Here is a 22,150-nt window from a genome sequence, read left to right on the forward strand (position 1 = left end):
TTAGCTCCCAGCCCCCACCCACCCCAGTGGGTGAGCAGACAAGCCTCAAGATTGTGAGTACTGGTCGGCACTGATCCTCTGTGCAGGAATCTCTCCACTTTGCCCTCTGCACCCCTGTTGCTGCACTCTCCTCTGTGGCTCCAAAGCTTCCCCCCACCCACCCCTTCTCTCCATCAGTGAAGGAGCTTCCTAGTGTGCGGAAAATTTTCCTCCTTCACAACTCCCTCCCAGAGGTGCAAGTCCCATCCCTATTTTTTTCTCTGTTTTTTCTTTTGCTCTACCCAGGTACATGGGGTTTTTCTTGCCTTTTGGGAATTCTGAGGTCTTCTGCCAGCGTTCAGTAGTTGTTCTTTAGGAGTTGTTCCACATGTAGATGTATTTTTGATGTATTTGTGAGGAAGAAGGTGATCTCCACTTCTAATTCCTCTGTCATCGTGAAGGTCCCCCAGCTCAGTAAGACTTTATGTTGTTTGTCTGCTGATGGGCGTGGTTTTTTTCCCCCCTGTTGGTTCTTTGGCCTGAGGTTTCCCAGCATTGGAGCCTATAGGTTGTTGGGTAGAGCTAATGGCAGCCACCAGGAGGGCTCACACCAATGAGTACTCCCCAAAATTGCTCTGCCTCTGTCTTTGTCCCTGCAGTGAGCCCCAGCCACCCCTTGCATCTGCAGGAGATCCTCCAATACTAGCAGGTCGGTCTGGCCCAGTATTTTATGAGATCACTGCTTTTTTCCTCTGGTCCTGGTGTGCACGGATCCCTGTGCACACTCTCCAATAGTGGAGTCTCTGTTTCCCCCAGTCCTGTGTAATTCCTGCAATCAAACCCTGCTGGCCTTCAAAGCCAGATTCTCTGCAGCCTCTCTTCCCATTGCTCGACCCCCAGGCTGAGAAGCCTGATGTGGGGCTCAGAACTTTCACTCCAATGGGAGAACTTCTGTGGTATAATTATTTCCCCTGTGGGTATGGGATTTGATTTTATCATGATTGTGCCCCTCTTATCATCCTGTTGTGGCTTATTTTTGTCTTTGGATGTAGAGTATCTTTCTTGGTAGGTTTCAACGTTTCTTGTCAATAGTTGTTCAGCAGTTAGTTGTGATTCTGGTGTTCTTGTAAGAAGGGGTGAGTGCTTGTCTTAGTCCACCATCTTGAGCTAATGATCCCCTCACGGAGTTTGTAAGTCTGGTGAATTAAAAATGGCTACAAATGTTTTATAACTCTTCTCATCAAGAAGTGGAGTCTTTTTCTTCACTTCTTGGTATGGTCCAGTCCTGTATCATGCTTTGACCTATAGAAAGCATGCAAGGGAAATGACATGCGACTTCTAAGTTCTGGCTTCAAGAGGCTTTATATCTTCCTCTCTCACTCTCTTGGCCCATTTTTTCCATGATGTGATGTAAGTTTATATAGAAAAAGAGACCAAGCCATTTCACTTATTCAGCCATTCCAGGTGAGTGCCTAGTCTTATGAGTGACGCCCTCTTATATCATCCAACCAGAGCTAAGCTGAAAGCTGGTTACTTATTGACCCACAAGTTGCTACAAACCCAATTTATGCCTATATTAGAAGTAAGACCAGAATCATTGCCTGGTCAACCCACAGATATCTTGAGATATAATACTTTTTAAAATGCAATAAATTTTGGGTGGCTTGGTATGTAGAAGTTGATAACTAATAGAGAAATTTTATTACAATGTTACTCCCTAGAAATAGGATATCTGGTAACAAAAACATAAGTTATTTATTCTTGGCTTTGGCACCAAATGACAGGTAAAAGCTGAAAAAATGGTGAGGGGTTTCTTAGCAAAGGCTGGTAAGTTGATGAACAAACTGTTAATGGAATCTGAAATGATGTACATCTACGTTTTGTACTTTTGCCTACAATAATTTGGAAGCTAGGAAATGTATCTAATGAACGTGTGTATCTGGCAAAGGAGATTTCCTGGCCTAATTTTAAAATATTAATTGACCTTTTTTAACTATGTATAATGTTATAGGAGGAGAGAAATAAACTAAACAAGGAGAAATATAGTTTTTAAGCAGAGTTTAGAAAAAACATAGACAGCCCTAGGTTTGCTGGTTGGATTATAGAACTTCTTCTCATCCTTAGTCTCTACAGCCAGGAAAAATTCCCTCAGAAGGAAATGGCCTTGGGTAAGAATTCCAACTGTGTGATTCTAAAACGTTTTTTGAGACCATGGATTTAACACAGTCCCTGACAAAACACCTCAACTAGACAAAAACAATCTTAGGGGCATTTTCTCATGGTGTTAGCCAACAGTAAAGAGGGCTCTGTCTCAAAAAGAACTATAAGTATGGCTTTGGGCACATGGAGTGAATCCCAATCATATTTATAGTAAAAACACAAAAGTGTTAAGGGCATTATTTCAGCTTGGACTAGAAGAGCAAGAGACTGTTCAACATGAAAACATATTTCTGAGATTCCATTTTCTATGATCAGTAAGTAGGACTAGACAGCTACTCAGCTATAAACACACAATCATTGTAGGGGACTTTAACACCTGACTTTCACCAATGGACAGATCATCCAAAGTGAAAATAAATAAAGAAACACAAGCTTTAAATGATACATTAAACAACATGGACTTAATTGATATTTATAGGACATCCCATCCAAAAATAACAGAATACACTTTTTTCTCAAGGGCTCATGGAACATTCTCCAGGACAGATCATATCTTGGGTCACAAATCAAGCCTTGGTAAATTTAAGAAAATTGAAATCATATCAAGAATCTTTTCCGACCACAACGCTATGAGACTAGATATCAATTACAGGGAAAAAAACTGTAAAACATACAAACACACGGAGGCTAAATAATACACTACTAAATAAACAAGAGATCACTGAAGAAATCAAAGAGGAAATCAAAAAATACCTAGTAATAAATGACAATGAAAACATGATGACCTAAAACCTATGAGATGCAGCAAAAGCAGTTCTATGAGGGAAGTTTATAGCAATAAAACCCTACTTCAAGAAACAAGAAAAATCTTAAATAAACAACCTAACCTTACACCTAAAGCAATTAGACAAAGAACAACAACAAGAACAACAAAAACCCGACAAAGGTAGCCAAAGGAGAGAAATCATAAAGATCAGAGCAGAAAAAAATGAAAAAGGAGAGAAGGAAATATAACAAAGATCAATAAAACTAAAAGCTGGTTCTTTGAGAAGATAAACAAAATTGATATACCATTAGCCAGACTCATCAAGAAAAAAAGGGTGAAGACTCAAATCCACAGAATTAGAAATGAAAAAGGTGAACTAACAACTGACACTGCAGAAATAGAAAAGATCAAGAGAGATTACTACGAGCAGCTATATGCCAATAAAATGGACAACCTGGAAGAAATGGACAAATACTTAGAAAAGCAAAACCTTCTGAGACTGACCAAGAAGAAAGAGAAAATATAAACAGACCAATCGCAAGCACTGAAACTGGATTCTGATTAAAAATTTTCCAACAAACAAAAGCCCAGGACCAGATGGTTTCACAGGAGAATTCTATCAAACATTTAGAGAAGAGCTAACACCTATCCTTCTCAAACTCTTCCAAAGTATAGCAGAGGGAGGACCACAACCAAACTCATTCCACGAGGCCACCATCACCCTAATACCAAAACCAGACAAAGAGGTCACAAAAATAGAAAACTACAGGCCAATATCACTGATGAACATAGATCCAAAATCCTCAACAAAGTACTAGCAAACAGAATCCAACAACACATTAAAAGGATCACACATCATGATCAAGTGGGGTTTATCCCGGGAACGCAAGGATTCTTCAATATATGCAAATCAATCAATATGATACACCATATTAAAAAACTGAAAGATAAAATAGATATGATAATCTAAATAGATGCAGAAAAAGCCTTCACAAAAACTCAACACCCATTTATGATAAAAACTCTCCAGAATGTAAGCATAGACGGAACCTAGGTAAACATAATAAAGGCCATATATGACAAACCCACAGCCAACATTGTCCTCAATGGTGAAAAACTGAAAACATTTCCACTAAGACCAGGAAAAAGACAAGGTTGCCCACTCTCACCGCTATTATTAAACATAGTTTTGGAAGTTTTAGTCACAGCAATCAGAGAAGAAAAAGAAATAAAAGGAATCCAAATCAGAAAATAAGAAATAAAACTGTCACTGTTTGCAGATGAGATGATACTCTACATAGAGCATCCTAAAGATGTTACCAGAAAACTACTAGAGCTAATCAGTGAATTTGGTAAAGTACCAGGATACAAAATTAATGCACAGAAATCTCTTGCATTCCTATACACTAATGATAAAAAAATCTGAAAGAGAAATTAAGGCAACATTCCCATTTACCATTGCAACAAAAAGAATAAAATACCTAGGAATAAACCTACCTAAAGAGACAAAAGACCTGTATGCAGAAAACTATAAGACACTGATGAAAGAAATTAAAGACGATACAAATAGATGGAGAGATATACCATGTTCTTGGAATGGAAAGATCAACATTGTGAAAATGACTATACTACTCAAAACAATGTACAGATTCAATGCAATCTCTATCAGACTACCAATGGCATTTTTTACAGAACTAGAACAAAAAATTTCATAATTTGCATGGAAACACAAGAGACCCCGAATATTCAATGCAAACTTGAGAAGGAAAAACGGAGCTAGAGGAATCAGACTCCCTGACTTCAGACTATACTACAAAGCTACAGTAATCAAGACAGTATATTACTGGCACAAAAATAGAAATAAAGATCAATGGAACAGGATAGAAAGCCCAGAGATAAACCCACGCACATATGGTCACCTTATCTTTGATAAAGGAGGCAAGAATATACAGTGGAGATAAAACAGCCTCTTCGATTAGTGGTGCTGGAAAACTGAAGAGCTACATATAAAAGAATGGAATTAGAACACTACCTAACACCTTACACAAAAATAAATTCAAAATTGATTAAAGACCTAAATGTAAGGCCCAACACTACAAAACTCTAAGAGGAACACATAGGCAGAACACTCTATGACATAAATCACAGCAAGATCCTTTTTGACCCTCCTCCTAGAGAAATGGAAATAAAAACAGAATTAAACAAATGGCATCTAATGAAACATAAAAGCTTTTGCACAGAAGGAAACCATAAACAAGACGAAAAAACAACCCACAAAATGGGAGAAAAATTTGCAAAAGAAGCAACTGAGAAAGGATTATCCTACAAAATATACAAGCAGCTCATGCAGGTCAATATAAAAAAAACAAACAACCCAATATAAAAATGGGCAGATGACCTAAATAGACATTTCTCCAAAGAAGATATGCAGATTGCCAACAAAAACATGAAAGGATGCTCAACATCACTAATCATTAGAGAAATGCAAATCAGAACTACAATGAGGTATCACTTCACACCGGCCTGAATGGCCATCATCAAAAAATCTACAAACAATAAATGCTGGAGAGGGTGTGGAGAAAAGGGAACCCTCCTGCACTGTTTTTGGGAATGTAAATTGATACAGCCACTATGGACAACAGTATGGAAGGTCCTTAAAAAACTAAAAATAGCACTACCATAAGACCCAGCAATCCCACCACTGGGCATATAACCTGAGAAAACCATAATTCAAAAAGAGTCATGTACAGCAGTGTTCATTACAGCTGTATTTACAATACCCAGGACATGGAAGCAACCTGTGTCCATTGACAGATGAATGGGTAAAGAAGATGTGGTACATATATACAATGGAATATTACTCAGCCATAAAAAGAAACGACATTGAGTTATTTGTAGTGAGGTGGTTGGACATAGAGTCTGTCATACAGAGTGAAATAGTCAGAAAGAGAAAAAGAAATACCATATGCTAACACATATATATGGAATCTTAAAAAAAAAAAGGTTCTGAAGAACCTAGGGGCAGGACAGGAATAAAGACGCAGATGTAGAGAATGGACTTGAGGACAAGGGGAGGGGTAATGGTAAGCTGGGACGAAGTGAGAGAGTGGCATGGACTTATATATACTACCAAATGTAAAATAGATAGCTAGTGGAAAGCAGCTGCATAGCACAGGGATATCAGCTTGGTGCTTTGTGACCACCTACAGGGGTGGAATAGGGAGGGTGGGAGGGAGAGGCAAGAGGGAGGAGATGTGGGGATATATGTATATGTACGGCTGATTCACTTTGTTATAAAGCAGAAACTAACACACCATTGTAAAGCAATTATATTCCAATATAGATGTTAAAAAAAAAAAAGGATAGGTGTTAGCTCTTCTCTAAATGTTTGATAGAACTTGCCTATGAAGACATCTGGTGCTGCGCTTTTGTTTGTTGGAAGATTTTTAATCACAGTTTCAATTTCATTACTTGTGATTGGTTTGTTCATATTTTATATTTCTTCCTGGTTCAGTCTTGGAAAGTTGTGCTTTTCTAAGAATTTGTCCATTTCTTCCAGGTTGCCCATTTTATTGGTTTGTATTTGCTTGTAGTATTCTCTTATGATCCTTTGTATTTGTGCATTGTCAGCTGTAATTTCTCCTTTTTAATATCTAATTTTATTGATTTGAGTCCTGTCCCTTTTTTTTCTTGATGAGTCTGGCTAAATGTTTATCAATTTTGTTTCTTTTCTCAAAGGACCAGCTTTTAGTTTCATTTATCTTTGCTATTGTTTTCTTCATTTCTATTTAGTTTATTTCTGCTCTGATCTTTATGATTTCTTTCCTTCTTCTAAATTTTGGGGTTTTTTCATCTTTCTCTTGTTGTTTTATGTGTAAAGATAGGTTGTTTATTTGAGATTTTTCTTCTTTCATAATGTAGGCTTGTATTACTATAAACTTCTCTCTTAGAACTTCTTTTGCTGTGTCCCATAGGTGTGGGGTCTTGTTTTTGTTGTCATTTGTCTCGGTATTTTTTTATTTCTTCTTTGATGTCTTCCATGATCCACTGATTATTTAGTAGCCTATTTTTTTAGCCTCCATGTGTTTGTGTTTTTTGTTTTTTTTTTCTATATTTGATTTCTAATCTCATAGAGTTGTGGTCAGAAAAGATGCTTGATATGATTTCAATTTTCTTAAATTTACTGAGGCTTGATTTGTGACCCAAGATGTGATCTACCCTGGAGAATGTTGTGTGCACTTGAGAAGAAAGTGTATTCTGCTGCTTTTGAATGGAATGTCCGATAAATATCAGTTAAGTCTATGTGATCCAATGTGTCATTTAAGACCTGTGTTTCCTTATTGATCTTCTGTCTGGATGATCTGTCTGTTACTGTAAGTGGGGTGTTAAATTTCCTCACTATTATTGTGTTAGTGTCAATTTCTCCCTTTATGGCTGTTAATATTTGCCATATATATTAAAGTGCTTCTATGTTAGGTGCATATATATTTACAATTGTTCTATCTTCTTCTTAGATTGATCTCTTGATCATTATGTAGTGTCCTCTCTTGTCTCTTGTAATAGTGTTTATTTTAAAACTATTTTGTCTGATATGAATATTGCTACTCCAGCTTTCTTTTGATTTCTTTTTGCATGGGATATCTTTTTACATCCCCTCACTTTCAGTCTGTTTGCCTCCATAGATCTGAAGTGGGTCCCTTGTAATCAGCATATATTGGGTCTTGTTTTTGTATCCATTCAGCCAGTCTGTGTCTTTTGGTTGGAGCATTTAATCCATTTACATTTAAGTTAATTATCAATATGTATGTATCTATTACCATTTTCTTAATTATTTTGGGTTTTTTTTTTAGGTCTTTTTATTCTCTTGTGTTTCCCACCTAGAGAATTTCCTTTAGCATTTGTTGTAAATCTGGTTTGGTTGTGCTGACTTCTCCTAGCTTTTGCTTGTCTGTAAAGCTTTTGATTTTTCCATCAGACCTGAATGAAATCCTTGCTGGGTTGTACGTTTTTCCCTTTCATCACTTCAAAAATATCCTGCCACTTCCTTCTGACCTGAAGAGTTTCTGCTGAAAAATCAGCTGATAACCTTATGGGGATTCCTTTTTATGTTATTTGTTGCTTTTCTGTTGCTTCTTTTAATATTTTTTCTTTGTATTAATTTTTGTTAGTTTGATTAATATGTGTCTTGGCATGTTTCTCCTTTGGTTTATCTTGCATGGGACTCTGTGCTTCCTGGACTTGGTTGACTATTTCCTTTCCCATGTTAGGGAAGTTTTTTACTATAATCTCCTCAAATATTTTCTCAGACCCTTTCTCTTTCTCTTCTTCTTCTGGGACCCTTATAATTCGAATGTTCTTATGTTTAATTTTGTCCCAGAGGTCTCTGAGATTGTCCTCATTTCTTTTTATTCGTGTTTCTTTATTTTGCTCCTTGGCAGTTATTTCCACTGTTATTTCTTCCAGCTCACTTATCTGTTCTTCTGCCTCCATTATTCTGCTATTGATTCCTTCTAGTGTGTTTTTCATTTCAGTTATTGTGTTGTTCATCACTGATTGTTTGTTCTTTAGTTCTTCTATGTCCTTGTGAAACATTTTTTTTATCTTCTTGATCCATGCCTCCATTCTCTTTCCAAGATCTTGGATCATCTTTACTACCATTACTCTGAATTCTTTTTCAGTAAATTGCCTATTTTCTCTTCCTTTATTTGGTCTTATGGGCTTTTACCTTGCTCCTTCAACTGCAACATATTTCTCTGTTGTCTCATTTTGTCTAACCCTCTGTGTTTATGGTCTCCTTTCCACAGACTGCAAATCGTAGTTCCTCTTGCTTCTGTTGTTGTCCCCTGGTGTGTGAGGTTGGTCCAGGGGTTTGTGTAGGCTTCCTGGAGTGAGGGACTGTTATCTGTGCCCTGGTCAGTGGAGTTGAGTCTTATCCCCCTCTGACGGGCAGGGCCCCTTCAGGTGCTGTGTTTTGGGGTCTGTGAGCTTAGTATGACTTTAGGCAGCCTGTCTGCTGATGGGTGGAGCTGTGTTTCTGTATTGCTGATGGTTTTGCATGAGGTGTCCAGCACTGGAGCCTGCAGGGAGTTGGGTGAATCCAGGTTTTGGTGTCAAGATGAATACATCCGAGAGAGCACCTGCCAACTGATATTCCCTGGGTCTGAAAATTCTCTGGCAGTCCAGCATCCTGGACTTGATGTTCCCACCCTGGAGGCCCAGGCCTGACTCCTGCCTGGGGCACCAAAAACTCGCAAGCCATGCAGCACAGCCAGGGAAAAATAAAGAAAAATAAAAGGAAAAAAAACAGACAAACAAAACACAAGACAAATAGCAAAAACAAAAACAAACAAATGGCAACAACCATCACCACAAAACACACACACAACAAAGAAAGAAAACACAGAGACAAACCAAACCCAAGTCAAATGATAAAAGCAAAACCAAACAGAAACAAAGAAGCAGAAAGTAAAGAAAAAAAAAAAAGAGAGAAAAAGAAAACAAAAAAAAGAACTCAAAAGTGACAACAATCAATAGGGACTAAACTAACAAAAACAAAAAATGAAAAACACAACAAAAACAGAAAGCAAAAAGCAAATAAATACAAAACAAACACATAAAAGTGATAAAAAAAGAACAAAACCAAGAAAAAAACACAAAACAACAACAAAGTAAAGTAAAAATAGAAAAATTAAAAATATATTTTAAAAAAAGAAATTAAAAAAATAAAAACAACACCAACAACTGAACAAAATAAAACAAACAAAAAAGAATAATACTAATAGGAATATTTTCCTGGTGCCTCTTTTGTCAGTGTCCTTGTCCCCACAGTGAGCCATAGCCAACCCCTGCTTCCCCAGGAGGCCCTCCAATACATCTCAGTAGGCCTTGGACTCTGACCTGACCCAACTCCTGCATGTAATTGCCCCCAAAATCTACTGCTGCTAGAGCTAGACCTTCTCAGTTGTGGGAACACTCGTTGTCTATTCAGATTCTCCAGACTCAGGATTTACTAAGCTGATTATGGGGATTTAATCTGCAGCTTGTGCACCAGCATGGAGAGATTTCTGTTCCTCTTCCTTAGTCGCACCACCCCTGGGGCTCAGCTTTGGTTTTTGCCCCACCTCTGAGCGTGTGCCACCCTCAGGCATCTGTTCCCTGCCCAGGCGAGAGGAAAGTGAAACCAGCAGCTGATTGGGGCACATTTACTCAGTCTGTGGAGGGGTGTGGCAGCCACAGCTGGGGATATGTATGAAGTGCCTGCAATGGTGGAGACCAGCAGGCAGTTACAACAAGCTGCGGTGTGCTCATTCTGGTGGAAGTCCCTCACAGTGCCCACAGAGGCAGGGGATGGCATGTGGGTGTGAGGTGGTCCTGACCCTTGTGCACCACCCACAATGGTGCCTCATTTTCTAGGCAGACCATGCTTCCTCTAGGGGCATTTCCTGCCATGGAGCCCCTCACTTTTGTCCCCTCTGTTGTATCCGCACAGCCAACAGCAGTCCTCGCCCCAGATCCTCTCTCTTAACCCCATACTTTAGCACTCAGCCCCTACCAGCACTGGAAGATTCCCATCTCAGACAGGGCTACTCAGGCCTGACTCCAAAAGAGGCTTTTGGATGGGTGGTGTTCAGGACCCCAGAGCCTACGCGGGAGGAGGAGGCCTTGGCTTGAAGGGTGGGCAAGTCTGCTCCTATGGGTGCCTCTCCCAGTGCCTGCAGAGGCTGAAGCTGGTGGGTTGGGAAGGGGGTTGCAATGGCGGCCCCACCCTTGCACACCACTCAACAATGACGCCTTCCTTCTATGGTGTTCCAGGCTTTTTCCTCAAACCTTCCCACTTGTGGAGCTCCTAACTCCTGTCCTTTCAGGCTGTCGTTTCACAGCCAACAACTGTCCCCTCCCTGGGTCCATGCTCCAAACCCCACTTTCCAGCATCCAGCTCCTCTCCACAACAGGAGACACACGACTCAGGCTGGGGTATGCAGGGTTGTGACACAGACCATGTGCACATTTCTTACTTTGTCCTGCCTTCCACAGACGATCCACTGCATTCTCCCTAAATCCCACAAAGGTCCCTTTCTGTCCCAGCTGATTTCCCCACCACGAGGGGGTTTTTCTGAGTGTGGGAACCTCTCCTCACCTTCAGCTTCCCGCCAGGTTTGCTGGTCCCTTTTTCGATTTCTCTTTTCTTTCTTTCATCCTACCCAGTTGTGCAGGGATTTTTCTTGCCTTTTTAGGTGCACAAAAATCTTCCACTAATGTTCAGCAGGTACTCTGTGAGTATTGTTCCATTTGTAGATGTATTCTTGATGTACTTATGAGGAGAGATGCATTCTTTGTCCTCCTATTCTGCCATCTTGACTCCTCCTCTATATCCCTTGTTAAAGATGATTTAGTTATTCATGAATTTTCATTTTTCCAATCAAATTTTTAATGTGGTTATTAAGTTTTTCAAAAATCCATCTGGAAATTTGATTGCATTAATTTATAGATTTATTTGAGGAAAAGTGTTATATTTATAATATTAAGTCATCCCATCCAAGTGCATGGAACGTCACATATTATACAGATCATCTTCTGTGTCCTTGATTAGAGTTTTAAATTTTTCTGCCTAAGGGACTTCTGTATTTTTAGTTATGTTAATTTCTATATAGTGGTTTCATTGCTATTATACTTATAAAATTAAATTTTATGAATTATTTTTAATGCTTTAAAAGAGAGGATTATAAACTTTTAAAAACATAACATTTATCTTCAAGTATGCATTGCTGTTACAGAAAATGTTTATTTCCAAATAACAAAAATCAAAATGTCTATAGACATTATACTTTATCTTTTTAATATTGTTTTTTTTTGAATTTCAAGAGATTTTCTGAATTTTGAATAAAAATTTGATCTAATAAACAAAAGGTAAAGAATCTGGGAAATATTATTTTTAGATGAATTTGAAGTATTTTTTTCACTCCACAACATTTATTTTTCATTTTTACAATCTGCATTCCTTTTTCTTCTAACTTAAGTTAAAAAACCTTTACAAGTATAGATTGAACAATATATAAGAATAAAAATAATGTAAATCCTTATAATACTTAAAACCACTCTGAGTGGTAACGTAAAGGAGCATCCAAGTCCTGAGTATGTTCCCCTCATCTCCTCTGACCTTGACTTCCAATTCATCATGTATGCTCACTCAGTACAGACTTTCACACTGTTTCAATTTTAAAAGAGTACAAAATCATCAGTAACTTTGTTAGTTTTTATTACTAGAAATTAAACAGATGCTACTGACACCTTTAATTCATGAACCCACGAGAACACCTTTTCACACACCTGGGAATTTATGAGTCACCAGGTGGAAACTCCAGGCTTCCTGAAATTTACAAACCATCACCTGACTGTGGGGTCCCTGAGCCTGCCAAAGACAATCCTTTGGCCTGGGTTACAGGTGGGAAATAGGTGTCCTTAATACTTGAGTTTTCCAAACTCGGTATTTTCAATTCAATTCACCAGATTCCCACAATAAGTACAATTTAGAATTTGAGTACTGTAAAAAAAATATGCATTCACATTAAAAGGATATTGCAAAATGAAAGATTTATATTATTTGGCTTGTGAGATTATGAATTTTGTATTATTATTAATTATTTTAACAACAGTAATTTTTCAAAAGTCCAGAATGCAATGTAATTAATTCAATACCTATGCTATTTAATCAGTCTTGAATATTTATGTAAGATGTGATGAAAGGCTCTTATCTGACAAGTAGAAGTGAACATACAGTCAAGTTTATAGTTCTAATCCTTCTTTGCAAAATAAGTATTATTAAAATTTGCCAACAAAGAACCAAAAATCTAGACACTTGTTACTTGCCCATCCTCTTCAAATAATTTTTCACAGTTATTAACCTTGTGGGTATGTTTTCTCTTCTTGGAAATGTCTGCAAGTCTCCAGAGAAACTTCACAACTAAAAAATATTATAAAGGAAAAGGGAAAACTCTCCCATTCCTTCTTCTTCCCTCCCTTCTTCTCCCCTCCCTTTACTCCCCCCTTATTCCATCCCACCTCACACCTCCTCTTCCCAGCCTTCCCCAACCCACACTTTCATATAAAGGAAAAAAATTAATTGATCCTTGACTTTAATCCTTACTTTTTCTGGAAATCCTAAAATGAGATTAGAAAAAGTCTTTAAAATGATGGTCTCTGACAATACCAAATGCTGGGGAGGATGTGGAGCAACAGAAGCTCTCATTCACTGCTGGTGGAAATGCAAAATAGTACAGCCACTTTGGAAGACAGTTTGGCAGTGTCTTACAAAACTAAGCATACACTTACTCTACAATCCAGCAATCATGATCATTGGTATTTACCCAAAGGAGTTGAAAACTTACATCTACACAAAAGCCTGCATATGAATGTTTATAGCAGCTTTATTCTTAAGTGACAAAACTTGGAAACAACCAAGGTCACCTTCACTTAGTTATTAGATAAATAAACTGTAGTACATCCATACAATGGAATGCCATTCAATTCTGAAAAGAAATGAGCTATCAAGCCACAAAAAGACCTGGAGAAACCTTAAATGCATATAACTAAGTGAAAAAAAAATGAAATGGCTACATATTTTATTATTCCAACTACACGACATTTTGGAAAAGACAAAACTATGGAGATAGTAAAAAGATCAGTGGTTGCCAGAGATTTGAGAGAAGAGAGAGATGAATAAACAGAGACAGAGAATTTTTATGGCAGTGAAACTATTCTGTAGGATATACTCTCTAATGACGGATGTATATCATTATACATTTGTCAAAATCCATAAAATGTATGAGAGTGAACCCTAATGTAAACTATGGGCTTTGACTGATAATAATGTGTCAGTATAGGTTTCATTGAATGTAACAAATGCACCACTCTGGTTTGGGATGTTGATCCCCGGGCAGGTTCTGTTTAATGGGGGAGGAGGGGGAGAAGAGGAGGAAAGGGGGAATGTGAGAACTTTCTGTATTTTCTGCTAATTTTGCTGTGAACCTAAAACTGCTCTTAAAAAATGTCTATTAATTTAAAAAGAAAAAGCAACTAACCAATCTACAAAACTTTAAAGCCTAAAAAGGATATACAGAACATGGTGTGCTTGAACACATTGGCTAATACATCCTACTGACTATGGGGTCTGAGAGCAATGTAAAGTATGTTTACAACAGTGACTGAGAGCAAATTAGCAGGCAGTAAACACCAAGTAAACACCAATTTTTAATATAACTAAAATATTACATGTACACAAACCAAAACCACAAAAAAGTATTTAATGTGTTAACAAGCTATAAATAAAAAACAAAAATAAACTGAGGAAGTGAAAGAGCAAATCATGTTAAATTCAATTTGTAAAATCAATATCTATCATAGAAAAGAGGTTACAGTGATTTTGCATTTTAATGCTAATTTCCATTGGGGTGTCCTTCTGATTCTATTGATTGGGGAAAATATCAAAAAGAAATAGAAATTTTTGATGACAAATAATGGATCCTCTTTACCTCAACTCGGGACATTTAAAAAATAAAGGTGATGAGGCTTTTTCTTATAAGAAAGAGCAAAATTCATTTTCTCTATAAAACTGTTGACAGCCTTTATTTTTCATGTAGTTGCACTTGATTCAGCCACACCAAACAATGCTGCTGAACTCAACTTTTCCAACCTTCTAGAAAAAGAAGAGTGCATGCTGATTCTTAGTCATAGCTTGAATCCATACTTGTATTCTTCATGTATATCCCCTTGGAGTATAGAGGAAACTTTTCTATTTCTTTGGGAAAAGAAAAATCCATTATCTATTTTGTAAGCCATTGTCATCAAATAGAATTGTGAGGCAGCAAACTGTACTAAACATATACGGGGACAAAAGAGAGACAAATAGAAAGATATAATCAATTAAAGAAATTCTAAATAAAAATGTGGAACATAAAAGCAATCAATATGATTTAAACAAGCATTTTATTCAAGGCTTAAAAAAAAAGAAAAGCCCTTGACTGGCAAAGTTAGACAAAAAAGTGTCCTCTGGCACTAAAGGATAAAAGAAACAATTGTCGTTGCTTTGGGAATTTATAGAACTTTTAAGATTTTGATCCAATACAAGTCAGTTCTTTGAAATTAACAAGGGCTTACGGAGGCCACAGAAGAGACTTACTACATTTAAAGGAGATGCATAAACAACTTTATTCACTCTGCAAGTGACTTCTTGAGCATCTTATATGTATCAGGCCCTTGGGATTTATCAATGAACGCCTTCCCCCCATAAAATTCCCTGTCATTGTAGAGGTTATGTTCTACTTGGAGGAAGGCAGAAAATGAACACTAAGCATAACAAATAATTATATGTCAGAAATTGAAAATGTTATAGGAAAAAACAGAGTAGACGTAGGATGACCGAGATGCAGGTATTGGGATGAGAGAAAAGTGGGTTGAAACTTACATAAATGTGTCCAGTGCAGACCTCTTTGAGAATGGGACATTTGTAACTTTTTTCTTTAATTTATTTATTTATTTTTGGCTGCATTGGGACTTTGTTGTTGTGTGCGGGTTTTCTCTAGTTGCTGCAAGTGGAGTGTACTCTTCATTGCAGTGTGTGGGCTTCTCATTGTGGTGGCTTCTCTTGTGGAGCATGGACTCTAGGCACACAGGCTTCAGTAGTTGTGGTGCTCAGGCTCAGTAGTTGTGGCTCATGGGCTTTAGAGCGCAAGCTCAGTAGTTGTGGTGCAAGGGCTTAGTTAATCCGTGGCATATGAGATCTTCCCAGACCAGGGTTCAAACCCGTGTCTCCTGCATTGGCAGGCAGATTCTTAACCACTGCACCAGAGAAGGGGACATTTGAACACAGATCTGAAGTAGGGAGGAAGGAAGTTCCTTGTAAACAGCCAGTGCAAGGGTCCGAGGTTAGAGCATGCCTGATGTGTACTGAGAGGGTCCCAGTTCAGAAAGACTACAGTTATTGGGAAGGCTATACATACATCCTGAAAATAAGAGATCAACCAGTAACTAAATGCAAATACAAAAACAAAAATGATCAAGTTTCAAAACCAATGAAATAGAGTAAATCTCAGAGGATTTCTGAAAGCACTGAGGAAGAGGTGAGAGTTTAAATGGACCTTGAAATATTTCTGAGGTTTTCCTTCCCATGGGAGTGAAGTCAATGATCATAAACACTTATAAAATTTACAAAGATGAGAGAATCTATCCCACTAAATGTTTAAAAACAAAAATGTTAGGTTGTTTTCAAGTCTTTTGCATTCTAAAATGATTCAGCCCTCTTCCATACAACTTCCTTTATGATTGGCCCAGCCATCTCTTCTGGAAAGTGAATCTAGTTTACTGCTCCTTTCTCGCTCTTCCTCTACATGTTTTAATCCAGTGAATCTGGCTTAACTCCCACAGTTTGACAAAAACTGTTTTTGTCTTGCTTGCATGTCCAATGTACACATTTCATTACTTTATTTATCTTCCTTACTTATTGCAAATATTAGCTACTATTAAACATGACCACCTTGCAATTTTATTGTCCTTTGGTCTGTCTCTTGCTTCTCTCTTCCTACCATTTTGTTCTTTCTTCCTCCATCAGTTCCATAAATACTGAGCTGTGTTCTCAGCTCTCAGTGTTCTCCAGTACTCACTGTCTCCAATATCTCTTCTCTTCTTTCTTAAAACCACGAAAATCAGGGTTTTGCTCTACTATTCCACCTAACTTACTAGGTAACTAGTAGTTCCCAGTTTCCCCCTATAACCTGAGTTTGCTTCAGTTGTCACAACAATAATAATAGTGTCCTTTTCATTTTCACATTTTTATCCCTATTTAGACAATACAACCTATGGTCTCCTGATCTATGTCTCCCACTGGAAAATCCCATGGTCATTTCTCAGTATTTCAGTCTTCATACTGTGTTCCAAACTCCCTAAAGCACCACAGCAAACTCACAAGACCCCAAAGGATATTTTAAAATTTCAGGGGAATGGACTTGAGGACACGGGGAGGGGGAAGGGTAAGCTAGGACGAAGTGAGAGAGTGACTTTGACATATATACACTACTAAATGTTAAGTAGATAGCTATTGGGAAGCAGTTGCATAGCACAGGGAGATCAGCTCGGTGCTTTGTGACCACCTAGAGGGGTGAGATAGGGAGGGTGGGAAGGAGATGCAAAGCAAGAGGGAGAGGATATGGGGATATATGTATACATATAGCTGATTCACTTTGTTATACAGCAGAAACTAAAACAACATTGTAAAGCAATTATACTCCAATAAAAATTGTTTTAATAAAATTTCAAGGGAAACACATCGTCAAATAAAGCAAAAAGTGCATATTTAAGTTAGCTCACAGTTTCAGTGTGAGACTGCACTGCTTTCCTTCCAATGATGTCATATCTTTGCAAAGCTGGGTTTTTGGTGTCTGTTGAGATAAAAAGTAAAGACTTTGCTAAAATCAGTGTGGACCAGTACATGAGTGTGGTAGTTCCCAAAGACATTCCAAGATTTACAAGTTGTGCAATGCCCAACTGGTACACATATCTGATTAGAAAGTAATTGTGGTTATTTGATAATGAAATTAAAAGCTAGCTTTTTCTTTCACTTTAATTTGTGTGTGTTAGGTTTTTAATCACTTCTAAGTTAAAAGAACATAAATATTTATTAAGCAGTTTGGGCAAGACCACTTAATAAACAAAACTGTTAGGTATTTCTTTTGGCCTAGGATGTCCATAAAAGTGTACTGAGACACTAAGGATGGCATGAACCAAGAAAGTCTGGGAGCCTCTGTTTCAATTCTTGTCATAACTGACCTACAGCAGTATTTACACGGTTGATCACATCGTCATCCATTTTTTTAAAACATCTTTATTGGAGTATAATTGCTTTTTTATTGAAGTATAGTTGTCATACAATATTATGTTAGTTTCAAGTATACAACACAGTGGTTTGACATTTAAATACATTACAAAAATATCACCATGATAAGTCTAGTAACCATATGTCCTTATGCAAATTTATTACAGTATTGTCGACCATATCCTTATGCTGTATACTACATCCCTGTGACGTTTTTTTTTTCTGGAAGTTTGTACCTCTTAATCCCCTTTGCCCAACAACCCCCATGTCCTGCCAACCACTAGTTTGTTCTCTGTATCTATGAGTCTGTTTCTATTTTGTTATGTTTATTTATTTTGTTTTTTAAATTCCACTTGTAAATGAGATCAGATGACACTTGTCTTTCTCTGGTTTGATTTATTTCACTTAGTATAACATCTGTAGGTCTATCCATGTTGTCACAAATAGCAAGATTTTATTCTTTTTTATGGCTAAGTAATATCCCAGTGTATACATATAGTACATCTTTTTTAAAATTGAAGTATATTTGATTCAGAATTGTGTATAGGTATAGGTATTGTGTATAGGTATATTGTGTTCAGGTATAGAGCAAAGTCATTCAGTTATATATTTTTTCATATTATATTTCATGATAGGTTATTACAAGATATTGAATATGATCCCCTGTTCTATACAGTAAACTCTTGTTGCTTATATCTTCTTTATCCATTCACCTATTGATTGACACCTAGGTGACTTCAATATCTTGGCTATTATAAATAATGCTAGAATGAACACAGAGGTGAATTTGAAAAGAATGTTTTCTTATTGATTCTCTGTCTAGATGATATAACCATTGATTTAAGTGGGGCGTGAAGTCTCCTAAAATTTTTTTATCACTGTCAATTTATGTATTAATTGCCTATATGTTGGGTGCATATATATTTACAAGTGTTATATCTTCTTATTGGATTGATCCCTTTATCATTATGCAATGTCTTACTTTGGGTCTTGATACAGTCTTTGTTTTAAAATCTATTTTGTCTGATAAAAGTATTTTTACCTCAGCTTTCTTTTCATTTCCTTTAGCATGAAATACCTATTCCATCCCTTAATTTCAGTCTGTGTATGTATTTAGATCTGAATTGAGTCTTGTAGACAGCATATAGTTTGGTCTTGTTATTTTACTCATGCATTCACCCTAGGTATTTTCTTAGTTGAAGTATAGTTGATGTACAATATTATATGTTATAGGTGTATAATATAGTGATTCACAATTTTTAAAGGTTATACTCCACTTATAGTTATTTTAAAATATTGGCTATATTCCCTGTGTTGTACAATATATCCTTATAGCTTATTTTATACTTAATAGTTTCTACCTTTTAATGCCCTACCCCATATTTCCCCTTCCCCCTTCCCTCTCTCCACTAGTAACCATGAGTTTGTTCTCTATATCTGTGTATCTACTTCTTTTTTGTTTTATTCACTAGTTTGTTTATTTCTTAGATTACACATATATGTTATATCATACAGTATTTGTCTTTCTCTGTCTGGATTATTTCACTCAGTATAATACTTTCCAAGTCCATTTGTTTTTGCAAATGGCAAAATTGTGTTCTTTTTAATGGCTGAGTAGTATTCCATTATATATATTCCATTGTATGTATGTATACATATAGCACATTTCTTTACCCATTCATCTGTTGAGGACACTTAGGTTGCTTCCATATCTTGGCATTTGTACATAGTGCTGCTATGAATATTGGGATGCATGTATCTTTTCAAATGAGGTGTTTTTTGTTTTTGATATTTTTTTCTGATATATACCAAGGGTAGAAATTCTGGGTAGTATATTCCTATTTTTGCTTTTGGAGAAACTTCCATACTATTTTCCACAGTGGCTGCACCAATTTACATTCCCACCAACAGTGTATGAGGATTCCCTTTTTGCCACATTCTCGCCAATATTTGTTATTTGTTTTCTTTTTGATGACATATTCTGACAGATGTGAGGTGATATCTCATTGTAGTTTTGACTTGCATTTCCGTCATGATTAACAATGTTGGGCATCTATTCATGTGTGCATTGGCCACTTGCATTTCCTCTTTGGAAAAATGTATCTTCGGTTTTTCTGCCCGTTTTTAAATTGGGTTGTTTGTTTTTCTGATGTTGAGTTGTATGTGTTGTTATATATATGTTGGATATAAACTCCTTATCAGTCATATCATTTGCAAATATTTTCTCCCAGTCCATAGGTTGTCTTTTTGTTTTGTCTATGGTTACCTTTGCTGTGCAAAGGCTTTTATGTTTAATTTGGTTCCGTTTGTTTATTTTTCTTTTTACTTCCTTTGTTTTAGGAGATGGATCCAAAAAATATTGCTGTGATTTATGTCAAAGAGTGTACTGCCTGTATTTTCCTCTAGGAATTTTATGGTATCTGGTCCTATATTCAGATCTTTAATCCATTTTGAATTTATTTTTGTATACTGTGTTAGAAAATGTTCTAATTTCATTCTTTTCCATGTACCTGTCCAGTTTTTCCAGCACCACTTATTGAAGAGACTGTCTTTTCTCCATTGTATATTCTTGCCTCCTTTGTCATAGATCAATTAATCATAAGCACATGGGTTTATTTCTGGGCTCTATTCTGTTCCATTCATCTATGTGTCTGTTTTTGATACTGTATTTCATACTGTTTTGATTACTGTAGCTTTGTAGTATAGTCTGAAGACAGGGAACCTGATTCCTCCAGCTCCATTTTTCTTTTGCAAGATCGCTTTGGCTATCTGTGGTCTTTTGTGCTTCCATAAAAATTTTTAAATTTTTTGTTCTTGCTCTGTGAAAAATGCCATTGGTAATTTGGTAGGCATTGCATTGAATCTGTGTATTGCCTTGGGTAGTATGGTCATTTTAACAATATTAATTCATCTAATGCAAGAACACGGTACATCTTTCCATCTGTTTGTGTTGTCTTCAATTTCTTGTCATCAGTGTCTTATAGTTTTCTGAGTACAGATCTTTTACCTCCCTAGGTAGATTTATTTCTAGGTATTTTGTTCTTCTGGATGCAATTTTAAATGGGATTGTTTCTTTAATTTCTCTTTCTGATCTTTCATTGTTAGTGTATAGAAATGCAACAGATTCAAAAGAATATTAATTTTGTATCCTGCAACTTTACTGGATTCATTGATAAGTTCTAGTAGTTTTCTGGTGCTGTCTTTAGGATTTTCTATGTATAGTATCATGCTGTCTGCAAACAGTGACAGTTTTACTTCCCTTCCAATTTGGATTTCATTTATTTCTTTTTCTTCTCTGATTGCTGTGGCTAAGACTTCCAACGTTATTTTCAGTAAAAGTGGTGAGAGTGAGCATCCTTGTCTTTTTCTTGATCTTAGAGGAACTAGTTTCAGCTTTTCATCATTCATTATGATGTTAGCTTTGTTTTTGCCCTTTGTATGGCCTTTTTTATGTTGAGGTATGTTCCCTCTATTCATACTTTCTGAAGAGTTGGGTTTTTTTCTCATAAATCAATGTTGAATTTTATCATAAGCTTTTCTACATCTATTGAGATGACCGTTAGATTTTTATTCTTCAATTTGTTAATGTGGTGTATCACATTGACTGATTTGTGGATATTGAAAGATCCTCAAATCCCTGGGATAATTCCCACTTCATCATGGTGTAAGATCATTTTTATGTATTGTTGGATTTGGTTTGCTAATATTTTGTTGAGAATTTTTGCATCTATATTCATCTGTGATATTGATCTGTAATTTTCTTTTTTAATGATATCTTTATCTGGCTTTGGTGTCAGGATGATGCTGACCTCATAGAATGAGTTTGGAAGTGTTCTTTCCCTGCAATTTTTTGCAATAATTTAAGAAAGATAGTTGTTAACTCCTCTCTAAATGTTTGATAGAATTTGCCTATGAAGCCATCTGGTCCTGGACTTTTGTTTGTTGGGAGTTTTAAATTAGTGATTCAATTTTATTACTGATAATTGGTCTGTTAACATGAACAGTCCAATTACCAGTAATGAATCAGATTCCTGGTTCAATCTCAGGAGGTTGTACATTTCTAAGAATTTCTCCATTTCCTCTAGGTTGTCCATTTTATTGACATAGCGTTTTTCATAGTAGTCTCTTATGATCCTTTGTGTTTCTTTGTTGTCAGTTAACTTCTTTTTCATTTCTGATTTTATTGATTTAGACTCTCTCCCTTTTTTTTCTTGAGTCAGCTAAAGGTTTATCAATTTGATTTATCTTTTCAAAGAATCTTCTTTTAGTTCCACTGATCTTTTCTATTATTTTTTAGTCTCTATTTCATTTATTTCTGCTCTGATCTTTATAATTTCTTTCCTCTCATAACTTTGGTTTTGTTTGTTCTTCTTTTTCTAGTT

Source organism: Balaenoptera musculus, chromosome 10, assembly GCF_009873245.2.
Source record: "Balaenoptera musculus isolate JJ_BM4_2016_0621 chromosome 10, mBalMus1.pri.v3, whole genome shotgun sequence".
Lineage (NCBI taxonomy): Eukaryota > Metazoa > Chordata > Mammalia > Artiodactyla > Balaenopteridae > Balaenoptera > Balaenoptera musculus.